At 34.3% G+C, this 18,732-nt stretch overlaps 1 protein-coding gene across 2 annotated transcripts in view; it reads left to right on the forward strand.

Moving 5' to 3' along the window:
• The window catches only part of LOC122806611 (mucin-3A-like), a 391,121-nt gene that overhangs the window by 226,527 nt on the left and 145,862 nt on the right, over positions 1–18,732 (forward strand). The window lies entirely within an intron of this gene.

Below are 18,732 nucleotides of genomic sequence, written 5' to 3' on the forward strand. Positions count from 1 at the left end.
ACCATGTCATTCTTCTTCTGTATCTAAATAAGACAATAAGACTTGAGTGTTCATTTAAGTAGTTTATTACACACAAACACATAAGGATGGATGACTGGAACATTAAACGAACTAGCTAACTGACTGACTGCTACACACATACATGCTTTCACTCTGGCTCTTCACTCAAAATGGCACTCTTGCTTGCACGTGTTCAATACTTATATGCACGTGCCCACTAACTGAAATGCTTCTTAAAGGTATATCATACACTGTGATCTACAGTATTTGTATACTGATTAGATGCAAAAAAAAAAAGCAAGCAAATAATGCATGCCTGTATAGGTACATTATTTGGAAGCTGTTATAGCTATTTTTTAAACACATATGTTGAATCTTCAGATTTTAAACAATGATCCAGGTACACACATCAATAGAAATGAAAGCAAACCAGAGTAGCATTTTCATTATTTTAGTGCATTATACATATTTTCTTTTTAATACTCATTCACTCCATCGTTACATAAGTTGTTAAATTTTTGCTTTTTCGTAAACCTACTTCTTCATTAAATTATTCTGCATGTATTGTTTCCCAGAATTTCCATTTATTTTCTATGTAGTTTGCTCCTCCCTTTTTCTAACTCCATTTGTTTTATCTCCTTTACAGTATTCGGTACTTCAATAACATTTGGCTTAAAAGTTTTGATTTCCAATACCTCTCAACCCCTTACTGCAAGAAATATGAACGAAGTCTCACACAATGGTGGGACAAAGGCCCAAAAATATGGGCAGATTTTAAATATTGCTGTTATAAACTTAGAAAGTTGCTAGAATAACACTATTTGTGTTAACATGCATTTTTCTGAAGGATATGAAGTCTGAAACTCAAATGTATGTCACTATTTTGTGAATTCAGTCATCGGATCATTCCAGTGATCTGACAGAAAACTGCACATTTTGAGGGAAAGACCAAAAATATGAGGCAAAAATCTGGACATTCTGCAAAAATATGGAAAGCTGAGAAGCATAATTTCCATTTCTTCATAATTGCCGTCTTCACAGTCAAAAGGATTAAACTAAGTAATTCCTTAATATGTCTGAGTAATTCAAATATCCCAGCTCAACAGGATTACTTCCTAATGTTGCAATTATTTCTCAGTTGTTCCCCCAACATTTCTGGCAAAGTACACTGTAGCAAATTTTTAAAATCTACCAATTCATTACATTCCAGTAAAACTTGTTCCCAGTTATCTCTCTCTCTCTCTCTCTTTCCCATCACACCAGCATTTGCTATTTACTGAAGGAAAAAAAATCTCTGAACTCTTCTTAGGATATTAAAAATACTCACTTCCAAGCAAAACTACTAAGCATTCTGGGCTTTGCCTGCTTTGGAGTCATACAGATGATCCTTTGTAAATTGTCTTTCCAGCGTCTCTTTCTGATCTTTCATAATCTCTTCTGATTAATTCTTATAGTTATTGGACAATATTTATATGCCCTACTAATTATCTCTTTTTTTAACAGCAACTCTGTTCTAGATGAAACTAAAATGTCTACCACTGCTGATTTCATTTAGCACTCCCGGTCCCTTTCTCTTTGCCGATCCTCTCTTATCGATCCCTGAAGGGGAGGTAGAATCTAACTTGCTGTCCACACTTCTGCATGATCTCATCCCACTAGATTACTTTTCCCTGTCTAGTTATTTACTAACTAATATTTTAATTCCTTTGCTAATTTTCTCCAGTAAATTCAAGGCACCTTTTGCCTATTTTCTGACTACTTGCAGTCATCTCCATTGGTACAAATCTCCTTTTCCATTCCTACCTTAATTTAATTCTTGGAATACGTTCTGCCAAAATATGAAAAAAATATTCTGTACGCATCCAAAATCCTACTCTGCCTATTTTTGAACTCCCTCCCAGTTTCAGCATACTCCTCCTTTCTATTTTGATTTATAACCTTCTGCATGTGGAACTGTAAAGAATTTCTTCAAATCAGCCAACTTAACCCACTAAACTTGTGCTTTTTTCCTCCCAATTAAACTTCTTCAACTCTTCATTAATTATGTTGTCAAAATTAAGATGATGTCTGCACAGGTACAGCAATAGTTTCGTATGTGAACCAAGTTTGTTACAAGTAATCAGGACAAATAAAAATCCTGATTTTTTGCAGTATCATTTGCTTATTTATAATGTCAAGCTTTTAAAATGAATTTATGTCTTCTTGCATGTGTTTGATTCTAGGTAGATCTGTTTCTAGGGCAGCACAGTGGTGTAGCGGTTAGCATTGTCACCTCACAGCAACAGGTTCTCCAGTCTGATTCTCAGCTGGGGTGCCTACTGTCTGGAGTCTGCATGTTCTCCTTGTGTTCACTTGAGTTTCCTCCAGGTGCTCCAGTTTCCTCCCACATTCCAAAGATATGCAACAGGTGGATTGGAGACTCTAAATTTTCCCTAGGTGAGAGTGTGAGTGTGTGGTATGCATGAACTACCACGGCGGGGCTAAGCACTTGGCAGTGTAAACCTTGGCTCTAGATGATCATCACTTTTGAAGTAATACCCTGATTCCATGTGCAAAAATGGGAAAAGGGGTTGAGGATGGATAGATGGATCTGTTTTTTATTGCAAAGCATGTGATTAATAAGAGTATGAAGATAGATTACCAGTGTTGCAGATCATATGTAGTTAAATAAAATTGAAAAATGACATTAGGATATATGTAGTTAAAACAATGAAAATATTAGGATATGTGTAGTTAAAACAATGAAAATATTAGGATATATGTAGTTAAAACAATGAAAATATTAGGATATATGTAGTTTAAGAAAATAAAGAACAGGTTAATTTGACTTGTGTATTATAAATATACTTTAAAACAGAAATAGTTAATAAAATGTTATAAATACATTTATTTTATTTATTTATTTATTTTATTTTACATTTGTTGACCGGGCTAGTCTAACCGGATATATGTCCATTTTCAGTAGAGGCCCGGGGAGAAAAGCTCCACATAAAAAAAGCAGATAGTTGCAACTATCAGGCAAAACAGCTGTTTACATGGTAACGTAGTAATCAGGAGAGATAACAAACTTTTTTTTTGAGACCAAACAATAATAGAAAAAAAACAATTATTTAGAAGGGTGTGAGACATTCCAAAATCAAAGTTGGATATACATCACAGAAGAACAAATAATTATTTACAAGGCAGGGGCACATTATTTAAAAGGCAGTGACTCATTTATACGGCAGTGACACATTCATAAAGTCCTTGCTGGGTACGATCATCCTAACCTATAATAGTATCTGAGAAGAATGGATTTTATACTGTCTCAAGTTAGATAACTGATCAGATTAACAGAGGGGTAGGAAGGTGATGGTCTTAAAAGTAGCAATGAAGTAAGTAGTATTTAGTGCGAGAACCTAGGATAACAGGAAGAGGATTCTTAGTCTGGGTTGGTACAAGGACATAGCCAGTGGGTTGTAGGGTATATTTTGAGTTTCTTTTTGAATAGTGGAGTTGAAGAAAGAGATGTGAGTTCACCAGGAAGTAGGTTCCAGATTTTTTCCCACAGTGTTAGAGAAAAGTGAATCCCCTGCTTTATTGTTGGGTTTTTGTCTAGATACCAGTAGTTTATTTGCTGAGCATAGGTTTGTAAGATTTTTATATCGGGTGATTAGACGCATGAGTATTGGTGTATTGCTTGGATGATAAAGGGTCTTATGGGCAATAATAAGTTGGTGGAATTGAATTTGATTATGCAACTTCAGCCAACCAAGTTGTTTTAGATTTTGGCAGTGGTTGGTTCTAAAAGGGGAGCCAGTTGCAAATCTGGCAATGTTATTGTAGGAGGTTGCCAGTTTGTTGAGGTTGCTTTTTGATAGATTAGAGTATATGGGTGAGGCATAGAGGACAATTGAGATAAGATGGGTGTGGGCAATAGTAGTTCTAGCTATTGGAGTAAGGAAGGGTTTAATCTTATAGAGGGAGCCTAGTTTTCTGTTAACTGATTTTATTGTGGTGTTGATATGAGTATCATGGTTAAGATTGTGATCTATTGTTACTCCTAAGAGTTTGGTGGTAGAGTCAGGAGATATGACCATGCCATTATTAGATTTGATAATGAAGTCAACTCGGGTGGACTTTTGTGTGGGAATAAAGAGCAATAATTTAGTCTTTTGGGGGTTAAGGAGGAGACAGTGCTGTAAGAACCATTTTTCTACTAATTCAAACACATTTTGGGTGAGAGACTGCAGTTCAGATGGACCAGTTGTGGAGCATATTAATGTGGAGTCATCAGCATATTGTATGCATGTAGCTTGAGGGATGTTTACATTTAGATCATTGATAAAAATTGAGAATAGAAGAGGGCCCACTATAGAACCTTGGGGTACACCAATGGTGACAGGAAGGTGGTTAGATAGACTATTATCCCAAAAGCACTGCCTGTTGCCTGTTATCTAAGTAGGACTTGAACCACAGTAGTGCCTGTGTATCAAGTGAGAGGGACTTAAGTATATTCAACAGTAGCTGATGGTTGACCATGTCAAATGCTTTTGAGAGATCAATAAAGATTGCGGAGGACAGAGTGTTACTGTTACAGTTTTTGTTAATGTGGTCAGAAAATGATAGGAGGGCAGTGGTGGTGCTATGGAAAGATTTAAAGCCATGGTCAGAGTTAGCTTATAGGCTATTTTGGAGAAGGTGGTCTAACAGTTGATGGTGGATGCATTTTTCCATAATTTTAGCTAAGGAAGAGAGTAGGGCAATTGGACAAAAGTTAGAGAGTTCTGTTGAATTACCACCTTTGTGTAGAGGGATTATATGGGAGATTTTCCAAATGGATGAGATGGTACCTTCTGTTATAGTTCTATTTATTAGGCTAGAAATAGGATAGGCTATAACTTTTGCTGCTATTTGCAGATATTTGGCTGGTAAAAGGTCAGCAGAGGGGGAAGATGGTTTGAGTTTTTGAAGAAGGGTACAGATGAGGGGTGTAGGAATAGGTTGTAGTTGAAATGAAGGCTGTAAGTTAGTTGAGGAGGAAGGCAGATTGGAGGATACAGGAGGTAATTAGTTAGCGAGTGATTGGATGGCTTCAGTAAAGAAGGTATTAAAGGCATCAGCAATTTGTTTGGGAGTCTCATGGGCTATTCCTGATGGGGTTGGTGTCTTCGAGTGGCTTGGATGCAGGAGTCTATTGATACTTGTCCAGACTTTTCACAGTTTATGTTAGTTTGTCACATACATCTGTATCACAGTGGGAGAACACTTTTGTTTTCTTGGGTGAACAGATATGTAGGAATATTAAATTCTACATCAGATATTTGGATGATATTTTTATGCTGTTTAACGGTAATAAAAATGAAGCTGATGAACTGATCGAATATTTTAACAGCACTTCTAACTTTTTAGAATTTACTAATGATTTTCAGGAATAACAGATTTCATTTTTGGATGTGTTTGTTAAGAAAAATCGATTAGAAAGTACTTGGGAAACAAATATATACAGGAAATCTACTTATTCGAATACTTTCTTTCATTTTACCAGTTCTCATCCATTCTACCAAAAGCACTCTGTAGTGAAAGGCCAATTAGTGTGTGCTGCACGTAAGGTCACTACATTTAATGATTTGCCTTAAAATGTCTTCAATTGAAAAGTATGTTTGTTAGAAGAGGTTATCCTGAGGCTCTCGTAGATGGTTTGATTGAAGAAGTTAAAAATAAAAGGAATATAGGTTTATACATCCCCATTCTTGAAAAACAGAACACAGCATGTCAAATGAGGGTGAATAATACAGATTTGAATATATCACCTAACAGTAATAAATTTGGCTTGTCTTTTATTATGACATATTGTGTCAAAACTGAGCAGATTAGAAACATCATTAACAAAAATTGAAGGTTACTACAAGATGATGCTAATGTTATTAGCAAAGTAGCAAAGTGGGAGACAGACCTAAGTTAGTCTATAGTAAAGGTTTTAATTTTAAAATCCTTTTTGAGAAAAACAAAATGTTAACAAGTAGACACCCTGGGATGACACAGTGTGGTTGCTGTCCTTACTGTAGATATGTAGAAATTGGTGCTATTATAACAATTAATGATATTAAGCTTGAAAGTAAGAAGAAATTTAATTGTAGCTCTAGATCAGTTGTTTATGTGGCTAAATGTGACTTCTGTCCATCTTTCTATGTTGGAAAGACTGATCGTAAATTACATGACAGAGTTTATGAACATTTATATAGCATTCAAAGACAAAAGGAAGAAAATGCTTCAGCCAAACATGTTAAAACTTTTCCACATCACACTTTTAAATTTTGGGCTATACAACAAACTGACCATACTGATAGAGGTGGACCCATTAGTTTATATATGGAGAAGTTAGAACTGTATTGGCAAATTAGATTATCTCCATATTATTACCCAGGGCTAAATGATAAATGCTCTTTAATGTGTCTTTTAAAATTGAAAAGCATGTTCAGATCAAACTGATATTTATTTATGTGTATTTTTATAATTAGTTTTTTAAACAGATATTTTTTCATTATTTATGGGTTTGTATATGAGTTTCAATATGAATAAATTTAGTTTTAAATGTAAATATTTAGATAGACATAATATATGTGTTTATATAATTAATTTAAATAGTTTTTACTTTATATGGTCACATATATGAAATTATTTAAGGTGTTACATTAATTAGTGAATTAATGTTTGCTACTCTACTTTAAACTGTTGCTTTTTAAAAACTTTTTATTTTAAAAGTCATGCCCTTTTAAAATTTGGGCTCTTGCCATCACATGACTATAATTAATGAGTTTATTTAGGTTTGAATTGTTGAATTGCATTTTGTCTGAAGAAGTCTAACTATTAAGTTAGACGAAAAGCGCTTAATTAAAACAGTGTGAATCATATCTCAGTTCTGTATCTGGCTTCATTTGTTTCCTTTTACATACATCTGTATGTATGCCTACATACAGAAATTCAGCCTCAAAGACTCTTCAGCCTTTATATTAAGGATTTTTTTGAAAAAGGAACTTTATTGATTTAAAATATCTGTTCACTAAATTTCACATTATCGAGCTGGTTGCATAACTCAGGTGCAAAATACATTGCATGGTTCATAGATTTAAATGCCAAGATAAAACTGCCAGCTTTAATCTGTACAGGAATGTGCAGCCTTAAAATTATTTTTGTCTGTGTTGACCTCAAATTTACTACAAGTTCTGCATTCTGAAACACTATGAAAGTAAAAACTGTCTATTTGTAGATCCATTGAACATACCGATTTTTTTTTCTTTTTGCATTTTTGTTAAGGTACTATTTCCTCCTCTGACTGCTGACTACAGAGAATGCAACAAGTGAACTGGAGCCCACTCATTCCCTAGAACTGAGGGAAATCCCAGCTTTGTTAGGGAGACATTAGGGAGTCTGTGCTTTTGCTGCCATCCCAACTGTGACATAATTTTTGTGCAAGTCCCTAATCTCAGCCCTGGAAGTGCATTCACAATGTAATTCCCCATGCACTCACTAGTGAGGGCTAGTATTACAGAGAGACTTTGTGAGCTGCAAGCCATTCCTGCAACATTAAATGCCATCCCTTCATTGAACATTTCTGGCTGTATGCATGCTGTTGCACTTATCCTTCCCTGCCAGAGCCTTCAAGTGTCAAGGCCACTAATTTCATTCAGGTTACCTGGACTGATATCAAGAGATCACTCTCTCTACATCACTAGCACTGCCTTAGTTTTGCATTTTTTATTATATATACATATATATATATATATATATATATATATATATATATATATATATATATATATCATCCTTTGTTTGAGATGTTAAACTGAAGCCCCATTTGTTTGAGTTGGGGGTTGTTCTGGTGGATAAAAAAGGCCCCATGGCACCTACTGAAAAGGGTAGGGGTCCTTTGTTTGGGTCCTTTGTTTAACACAACATAAAAAATATTATTTACATCTTTACAAAATGCACATATTTAAAGGCATGTATATATATATATATATATATATATATATATATATATATATATATACACACACACACACACACACACACACACACACACACACACACACACACACATACACACACAAACATATATACATATTTCTATTTTTTACTATTTATCATTTTTCTTATAACATTCTCATTGTTTTTAGACACCTTTATTGAATTATCACTTGTGACAAAGGCACATTTGCATTAATATAAAAGCAATCAAACTGTATTAACAAGTTAAAATTAACAAACATTATGCTCCACATATATTGCTATATATCATATAACCTAAACAAAATTACATAAATTATTCAATCCCTATCCCTTTTTAAACAGGAAACATCTTTATTAAACCATCACTTATGACATAAGCAATCATACATTTATATAAATGAAAACAAGCCTCACTATTCCAGCATATTTGACCCCACTCCTTTTTTGACAACCATAATCTATTTTTCACAATATATATCTGCCAAAATCCATTTCCAATTAAATAAAATTTCATTCAATCTTTCATTCTAAATAACTAATTTACATAAGATAAATTCTTATCTGCCCTTCTCACATATTCTGTCTTCTTGTTCTTATAATATCCATATATAACCATATTCATATCTATGTCATTAATATTCTCAAAAATGTTTCTTTACATAACTTTTACAAGAGTTTCACCACTCTTGTAAATTTCAAAAAAAAATGCTCTGTTGTCTCTTCCTCCCCACAAAATAAACATACTCTTTCGACTTTCTTTTTATTTGGCGTTTTCCCTTTACTGATAACTTATTTATTACCCATCTCCATAGGAAATCCTGACACTCTGCTATCTTGGTGGAGCACGTTTTCCTTAGTTTCATGGCTTTAATCACTTCTTCCAATAAATTTTCCCATTTATTTACATAATAATATTGCTTCATCACATTACCATATCGCATTCTTCTATCCTTCTCTGTATTATCTATTTTTTTCATTTTAGCAATTTTTCTTCACAAATTTTAATTTCTTCATTTCTTTTTTTTTATTTTCTTCTCCCAGAACTTTTTGTACCTATATTTAAGCATTTTCACTATTAATTTCTCACTGTCTTCCTTTACCCACTTTAGTGCTCTATAGGTTTAAAGAAGAAGAATACGCAACTGGATTTAATAATTCCAATCCACCTTCATCTTCACTCATGCATAACACACTTCTTTTCACTGAGTTTATCTTGTACCCCATATGAAAGAAAACAATTGCACAGTTTCCTTTTCGTATTTTCCTGAGATCATACAAACATTTGACATATACGCTATTTTCCAATTAATACAGAATTTACCAGATAAACCTTTTTCATGAATGCTAATCTATATGTCCTCCACAGAAGATATACTTCTCTCATTTCTTTAGTGAAATCCTTCCATTGCATCATAACTACGTCAATTATTGTTCCCAAATATTATCCCTACCAAAGACACTTCATGCAGTGAAAAATATACACCCTCAGTTTTTATGACATCACCCAAACCCTTACTTTTATCTTTATTCGTGGTCATTCTTTTTTTCATTTAAACATCCATTCAGGACAAGCCAACACTTCCTCATCATTATTTTGCTCTTAGCAACTATAACTATATTGTCTGCGTATATCAGAACTACTGAAATCACCACCTCCTTCTACATCACATCTCTAGCTTCTTTCATTTTATAAACTACTTCATTTGCCATCACATTCTTTAACAATGTAAACAAAATTCCACACATGGGACATCCTTTTCTTATGTCACACTTCATATATAATTCTTAAATCTGCCACCCATTCACTTATACTCTCATTCTATTATTTTTGGTATGTTAACATACAGACTCTCCTGATTCTATTACACATTCCTTTCCATTTATACCACATATGCTTTCTTACATGATATCCTGCATCTTTTCTTCTCCTCTGTATTAGTCTCATAGAAAATTATAATCTGTGTTATCTGGTGTGATGGGTCTTCAAGTTTTTTATTTCATTATTCTCATCTTTCTTCTATATAACCCTTCTTTCAACAATTCATTCAGTACATTTACAAAATGCTGTCTTTGCCAATCCATCAGTTTCTTGTACATCCCACACCCTATATCATCTGGGCCTGACAATGAATCAACAATTGCTTTCCTAAATACTTCATCCAATTCACTAATAGTAGTTTATTTTTCAAATATGTCCTTAACTCATTTTGGAAATTTATTTCCTTTCCATTCTCTCTTATTTTCCCTCTTTTTACTCTCATACATATTTTTTACGTTATACTACAATACACATAATTTGTTCTTCTGTTCTTTTTACCTATTCTTTTATATTTTTCATTTATTATATGCAACCTTGAGCAATTAGTACTTTTTTCACTTTTTGCTGAAACTAATAAAAACAATGGACTTCTTAGCACTTAATGAATAAAATGACTACCATTTGCGATATTCAGGTAATCTTAAAAGATCAAACTTTTTTCAATTACAGAAAACACAAATTGGAAGGGGAACAGGATAATGTGAAGTGAGGCAAAAATAACACAATGACAACAATAACCAGAAGTGTTACATTCACACAACTTATGTAGTCATTGCTGAAGATTATACTTATGAGCATATTCTTCACATTCTTCCAGAAGGTACTACAATATATTTTATACAGTGAAAATGCAACAATGTTCATAAAGAAGAGGTGAGCATTTAAATATAATAGCAGTTAGAGCTGCTGTTATACATTATTATGTGGTTTAACTTAGGAGGTCCAGGCTGACAGATATTAAAGAATTATTTCCAGAAGAACCACTTATACTATGGAGATAGCTAGAGAACTATACAGTCAGATAAGTCTGTCAGGAATAGATGTTTAAGAATTTAAAAAATGTCCTATTTTGTGGTGATGAATTTCCTTTATTTGTAAATATTTTTATGACAGCAGAAATAAAAGGATGTTATATTAAGTTGATACTACGTGGTCACAAAACATAAGCAAAATCAGTTCATAAAGAGTAACTATCCACCTAAAGAGCAAAGTATTTGATTTCCTTTTGTTTAGCAACTGCATATTCATGGCAGACAGTATTCATTGTAATGACATTATAAAGTTGGTGATATTTTGTCCTTCTCTTCTTGGTTGTGCTCCTCTAGATTATCAATATGTAAGTTATTGGGGGAATAGTTGGGGGAGTAGGAGTACAACTATCATTATGCCCAAGGCCGGTTTTCTTACTTATTAGTGATGAAAAAATACATTATTTCAATAAGTATTGGTGCACCAAGTTAATAGTCAATAAGTTATTCAAAAGATCAGAGTATTTGCTACCCACAGTCTATAGAAAATGTTGCAGTGAAAACCAAGACCAGAATTTATACGTAATAAAAAGTCTGTCCTCTTTTAGTTGTTTACATTTCTAGCATTTAATGGCCGGGGAAAAAACATGTGATCAGGAGAGTGAATAGCTGCATAGGGATTCACTTCATAAACTCGAAATACTGAAATTTCGAATTTAGTATCTCGAAATAATACAAACAAAAATTCAAAATACTGAAACCCCAAAAGTGCAAAATTCAAAATCGCGACTTTTAAATACACCCTCTACCATACAAACACACATATACCTTCCTCCCTACACTACAACAAACAAACAAAACACACACAAACACAGCAACACAAATACACAAACTTACCCTACATATAAGCAGAGGGACAAGCCACCCTGCACACCCCCGCTACTGATATATACTAACTCAGAGAACACATTAAAAAGACAAAGACACTAAACCCATCACTACACACTCTACATTCCCCTCACACAAACACACATCACATACATACAAACACCACCATTCTCAACACTTACACAGTCACACTCTTACCTACATATCGTAACTTACACCTACAACTTCCTAACACACTAACATACACTAAAATCAACCCTTAAAATATAAACACTTACCTGAATCTCCAGCTATCCATAAGCACAGCGCACCACCACAACCACTGATTCGACATTTCCGGATTTGGTTATGTGGACTTTCCCACAACTGGGCTTTTGATATTTTAGCCTCGAGATACTAAAATTCAAGATTTCAGTATTTTGAGAATGTGAAATGCACCCCTGCATAGACATTTTCAGCCAAACACATGATAACTGGGGCAGAGTGAGGGTTGAGATAATATTAGAAATATATATTTACTCAGTCACTTTGTCCTTGATTGCAATTTGTTTGAAGCTGCCTCAACCAATGGACAAACATTTACTTTCTTATTTGTTTGTCCATTTGTTTATTTAGTTAATTATATGTTTACTTATGTATTTTCTTATTTACATTTGTTAATTTTGAGTATTGCACTAGGAAGCTCAATTGTCAAAATCTCTAGACAACAGCAATAAAAATAGCATCTAAAATGAAAAAAGTGCTATAAGCTTGTATAAAGTGAGGAGCCAGTTCATTGTGCAAGTCTCAGTTCCCACTCTCTCTCTCTCTCTCTCTCTCTCTCTCTCCCTCTCTCTCTCTCTCTCTCTCTCTCTCTCTCTCTCTCTCTCTCTCTCTCTCTCTCTCTCTCTCTCTCTCTCTCTCTCTCTCTCTCTCCTCCCTCTCTCTCTCTCTCTCTCTCTCTCTCTCTCTCTCTCTCTCTCTCTCTCTCTCTCTCTCTCTCTCTCTCTCTCTCTCTCTCTCTCTCTCTCTCTCTCTCTATGATAGATCAGATTCAGACAATCAACCACAGTACTTTTTTTTATCACATCAGATGCCATTCTTGTCCCAAACTTCTACTTGAATTCTTATGGACTCAATGGATAGTGGAAGCAGTGCAGAAGAACTGTTATAAATACATCTATTAACAATTAATTTGTTAGAGATTAACCAAACAGCTTTTAAAACTCTTCTGTTTTCCCTATAAACATTTTTATTTGTATAGACACACACACAGTCTTCTTCTTCTTCTGGCTTTTCCAGGTTAGGGGTCGCCACAGCAGAACTCTGATCCGCTAATGATTGGCAGTCAATTTTTATGAGGCAAAGGTGCCAGCCCAATGCCCAACCTTCAACAAAGGCACACCCATTCACGCATGTCTTTCCAATGTTACTCAACCATGGGAAGGACATGCAGACTCCATACAGAAGGTGCTCCAGTCGGGAATCGAATGGGAGAACCTCTTGCTGTGAGGCGACAATGCTATCGCTGCACCACTGCGGCTTACAAACAGTACAACTCAAAAATTATAGTACAGCTATTTATAACGAAAATGTCTGCAGATAGACTGAGACAAAGTTGAGTAATTGACATTTGACAAATACAGCTACATGTAGTCAAACCATACCTCTCAACCTCTTAGCCCAAGAAATCTGGACAAAGCCTGACATAATGGGGGTACAAAGGCGTAGACATAAGGACAGCTTTTAAATATTGCTCTTATAAACTTAGAAGTAGCTAAAATAACAGGATATGAATTAAAATGCATTTTCTAAAACATATGAAGGCTGAAACTCAAATATATGATATTATTTACTAATATCATTCCTCAGAACAAACCAGTGATTTGCCAGAAAACAAAAAAATTATGAGGAAGAGACTGAAATTTGAGGCAAAAATCTGGACATTCTGTGAAAATCTGAACATCTGAGAGGTATGAGCCAAATAATAAACACCAATAGCCACACCCATGTTATTCATCATTTACACTTGAGAAATTAATAACATTCAGGCAATTTATTACAAATGATGAGCCTACAATTCCTGCTTAGAGAGAAAGAATGAAATGGTGGAATACAAACAAACCTTACATTCCTAGACTCTGAGCCATCATTCAAATGGTCTTTACCTACCCATTTTTCTCTATTGTATCCATGGCAAAAATATGTTAAGACATTACTGTCTACTCCACTGACTTACCAATCTGTTTTCAAGTTGGGAGCAACACCTATAGGATGTGCCGCATACCACTGTAAAAACATGTCTCCTGTAATTTGTGTGTATACTGATCATGTCTAAATAACTAAATGTTTCTGTAATTTTTCTTTGTGGAGCTTTTCTTTCCGGGCCTCTGCTGAAAAAGGGCCTTTTCGGCTCAGTCAGACACCCCCGGTTAACAAATGTAAAATAAATAAATAATTAACTCATTTTTATAGCATTCTGAATTATATTAAAGGGAGCTCGTGAGACTTCTGTGACTGGGCAGTATATTTTTCAGCTAGCAGCACTTTTTCATGCAACTTCCATTTTCAGATGATACATATTTTAGCTAACAACAGCAATATCCCTAACAGTGGTATTCTGTAAATAGTCATCCACTGACTCTCATATATCCCTGTGCAAAGAAGATATTGTGAAAAAACTGCATCTCGATTCAGAAAGCCTCATTAATGAGATTCTGAATATCTTGCTGAAAATTTGAAGGCCTGGACTGATTTAGAAAATAAAGAACCAATCACCCCTTAATCCTGTTGAACATCGCCATCACACAGCCTCCATTCTGAAAACATTTTATCAAATCTGTCTGATAGGTATGGACAATCTGCCCTTTTGTAACCTGCATTCTTTATACAATGACATTAAAGTCCAACACTACTGCCAAAGGAGCTGAAATCTTCTCTGAGCTTCATGCCAGCTTATAATTTTCCCATAATAGGTATCTTTGTACCAACAGCGTGGCTCCCTACATCTTGTTTTCCAACATCTATATATCATGTCTGCCATTCTTTGTACCCTCAGTAAGTAAACCATCAGAGACCCATTCCCATAAGCCTTTGTTTGCAAACAGTGTTTGAATTCATTCCCCACTGTTTTAATGGCAGGTTGCCTAGTTGTTTCCATGCTTTCAACTATATGTATTTCTAACAAATTAACCATCCCCCCAAAATATGCTCTGACAGCATCTCCTTCCATCAAGAAGAATAAGAACTTGTTTGACACCTCACGTATTTAATCCATGGTATACGTTTTCATGTATATTGCAATATATCTATGTTAGGTAGAAAGACTCTCTGGCAAATAATCTATTGGCAATCCACTAGTTTTACTTGCGTTGATCTTTATATGACAAGACTCCTTCAAGTTATGCAACTTTCTAAAATATAAGGAAGTATACATTTGGGGAGTACCAAATGTTAAAATATCTTCTTCAGAAAGATCAGTTTTAGGCTCAGTTTCCCTCATTTATAGCTGTGGATGTGAAAGTCTTTAATTCATAAAGCTAGAGAGAGTTGATGGAACAAGGGACAGCTTTGATTAGTATTCTTTGATAAAACAGCTTCAACTGATACCTTCAAACAGTATTCTGACTTGTACAACATGGTTCTGGTAAATATTTTTCAGCATAGTTTTGAACTGCTGTGGAGTTCCTTTGACCTCAACTATATAAATACATATTTTAATTTCTCAGACAAGTCTATAAAATGTCAGCATCTAAATAGATAGCAGCCACTGGAGTTTATTTGTGTGCCTTGAATAATTATCCGTATTCTTAGATATTATTAGAAGTTCACTTTCTTCTCACAAGCCTACACTGACCCAGATATATTTATGTTGGTATTAACTTTGCTAATCTATAAACAAGGATTTCATGTAAATTTTGTGGATATGGTTTAACACAGAAATATGTCTGGGGGGACACAATGAGTTCATATACCCCTTTAAAATGGCAGATATGACCAATTTTTTCTAATTTTTAAGGGCTTCATGGATTTTGAAAACCTTATTTCATTAAATATAATCACAATTTTCTCTGCATATCTTTCCAAGTTTCCATAGTTATATAGATATACCATTGACCCCAGGTGTGTTGCCCATAGACTGCACCCTTATTTCTTCTCTCAGTTCCACAGTTACTGTTAGTTTCAGAAGTCCATCTAATTGTTCCTCATTCAACTGTAGAACCAAGGGTTGTAACTACCCTTCTACCTTCATCTTCACATAACATGTCCCCCACCCCATATCAATATAACTCTTGATAAAATCCTTGACATGTTTTATAGATCCTTATTTTTACTAATTGTAACCACAACAACAGAGCAAACCTCACAAATCCAAACTTATAACCAAAAATGTGAGGAATCACCAAGTCACCCAGAACAGATTAAAATGTTAGTAAAATCACACAGTGTGAATAAATCCAATGTCTCAAAAAGAATAAAGAATAATTTATTGATAGTAGTAAAGCACTTTCATCTTTAATGTAAGTTGGACTTCATCAGAATGAAATCAACAGCAGATCTACCACATAAATACACCCTGAAGTCAATCATTTATTTAACCAATTGTAAAAATTAAAGAATACTTCACCTTAGAAAACGAAAACAAGAATAACATTTTAAACCATAAAAAGTATTTGATCAATGAAAATTCTTAGAATTCTTAAAAACAATGCTATTATTTTTAGTTAAGATGCTTTTATTTTGAGAACATTACTTATAGAGATGGCATCATTCAACCATGGAAATACACCAGCATTCTGTCTAATCTCCCACGTCAACTCCCTGTACTCTAATCTCAATTCAAAGGGACCTCTTCCAGGGTTAACTAACACTTTTTCTAGTGTATAAAATAAAACTTTGTATTTTTGTCACATTTTAACTTGTGCCTAAAAAGTGCATTATTGGTATTTTGCTTACCAATATAATGTTTATAAATTCTCATTATGAGGGAACACTCAGTCTTACCTACATAGCAGGCATTGTAAAAGTCACAAAAAGCTTTGTATACCACCCCCTTACTGTTATACTGCTATGGTCATAGTGCTCACTAGTTATAACTTCATAATTAATCAACTTGAGAGTTAAATTAATACCCTGATGGATGCATTTACAATATGAACAAGCTCCACTTTTTTCATGCCCTTGTTGACCTTGTTAGATAATGATCTCTTTAATCCAAATTCTAGTAATTTTTTTAATTAAATTATCGTGTGTGTATAGAACTTGATTTCTCACCAAACAGCTTATTACAAGCATCATCATAACTGATGCAGTTTCAATTGTCTATTAGAATTTTCATAATCTGATTACTGCTGTTACCATATTTAATGGCCATGCTCAATTCATAATTATATTAATTATACTTTTGGGGCCAGTACCTAACAAGGGTCCAAATATCTTTTTATTTCTTTTTTCTATTATTTTACTTTTAAGCTGTTCTAACAAGTGAAGTGGGTACTCCCTCTCAAGGAACATGGTCATTAGGTTTTCTATTTCTGTTAAAAACTGCCCTTCATCAGATGTTAACCCTAGATATTTTGGCATTTGTCCCTTGACAAAGCCTCCTTTTTGAAACATAGGGTGATTACTAATGAAGTGTAAAAATTTATTACAGAAGGTGGATTTCCTAAATAGTTTTGAGCAAAATACATGTTTCACTCTGTCTTTATCAATGGTAACATCTAAATAACTGATGCTCTCTAATGAATGTTTACATGTAAATTGTAAACATTTTGTTGTTGAACCTCAAAAACTCTACAAGTTTGTCAAGTTGTTCCTCTGTGCCTTTCCACAGTATAAATATGTCATCCAAAGAATGAAAAAAAGCAACTATATGTTCCATACAGCTTGATCTAAATACAATATTTTGCCCCCAGTGCCACAGTATGATGTTGACATACAAGGGAGTGCAGGATGCCCCCACAGCAACACCATTAGTCTGCTTAAAATATTCCCCTTTGAAGAACAGGTAGGAAGTTGTTGAACAGAACTATCTCAATAAATTCACAAAGGGTATTGATTTCTTTATGTTGTTGTTGTTCTTCTTCTTTCGGCTTTTCCCGGTTAAGGGTCGCCACAGCAGAACTACGGTCCACTAATGATTGGCAGTAGATTTCTACAGTGCAGAGGTGCCAGCCTGATGCCCAACTTTCAACGAAGGCAGGCCCATTCACACATGTCTTTTGAATGCCACTGGACCGCAGGGAGGACATGCAGAAAGGGATTTCATGACACAACAAGCTTCCCTAAACCAATTCAAGCCAATGTCATGGGGAATGCAGGAAAAAAGGTCCACAACATCAACTGTGACCATAATTAACTGATTATCATATAAATCTTGCCTAATATTAAAAAAAATCCCATGAATCTTTTAGGATGTATAGATAGTGTAAATAATGTTTAAAGTCCTATCAATGTATAGGCAAGGGTGTGTGTCTTAGAACTGGAGGCAGCCACTGTCAGGTGCATGGGAGTATCTTCTTAACACTTGTATATTTTTGAGATACCAAAAATAGCAGGAGCAACTGGAAATCCACTCTCCAAAACGTATAAAGTTTACTGTCAACTACATCTTGATATAATAGAGCCTGTAAGAACACATCCATTGCTAATTTTCCCAAATTGTCATCCTTTGCTTTAAGCACAGCGTTTTGACTCAGTCCCACTACAAAACATTGAATATACCTTGTTGTGTTTGTAAAATAAATTCTATTTCCATTTCATTTTTGAAAATTCAGTTCTATTTATTTCTGTCTTGTTTATATTAATCAGTTCTACTTGCTGCTGAGGAGTAAACATGTAAGGCTAGACTGTAACTGTGTTAAAGTTCTAATTTTTAACATACAACAGCATTTGTGTCAAGCAGAATTGTGACATTTTACAGATAGAAAATGATACTTTCCTAGCATTCCTAATTTAATACACCTACTATGAAAATCATTTCTGCTTCAGGTCTATTTCACAATCATTTTTAAAGTCATTTATCCTCAGTCTTCATTTAGCCATCTTCTAATACACAATCCCATTCAGTGTCATGAAGAACTTAAG

This window comes from Protopterus annectens, chromosome 7.part0, assembly GCF_019279795.1.
Source record: "Protopterus annectens isolate FY-2018-M chromosome 7.part0, PAN1.0, whole genome shotgun sequence".
NCBI lineage: Eukaryota > Metazoa > Chordata > Ceratodontiformes > Protopteridae > Protopterus > Protopterus annectens.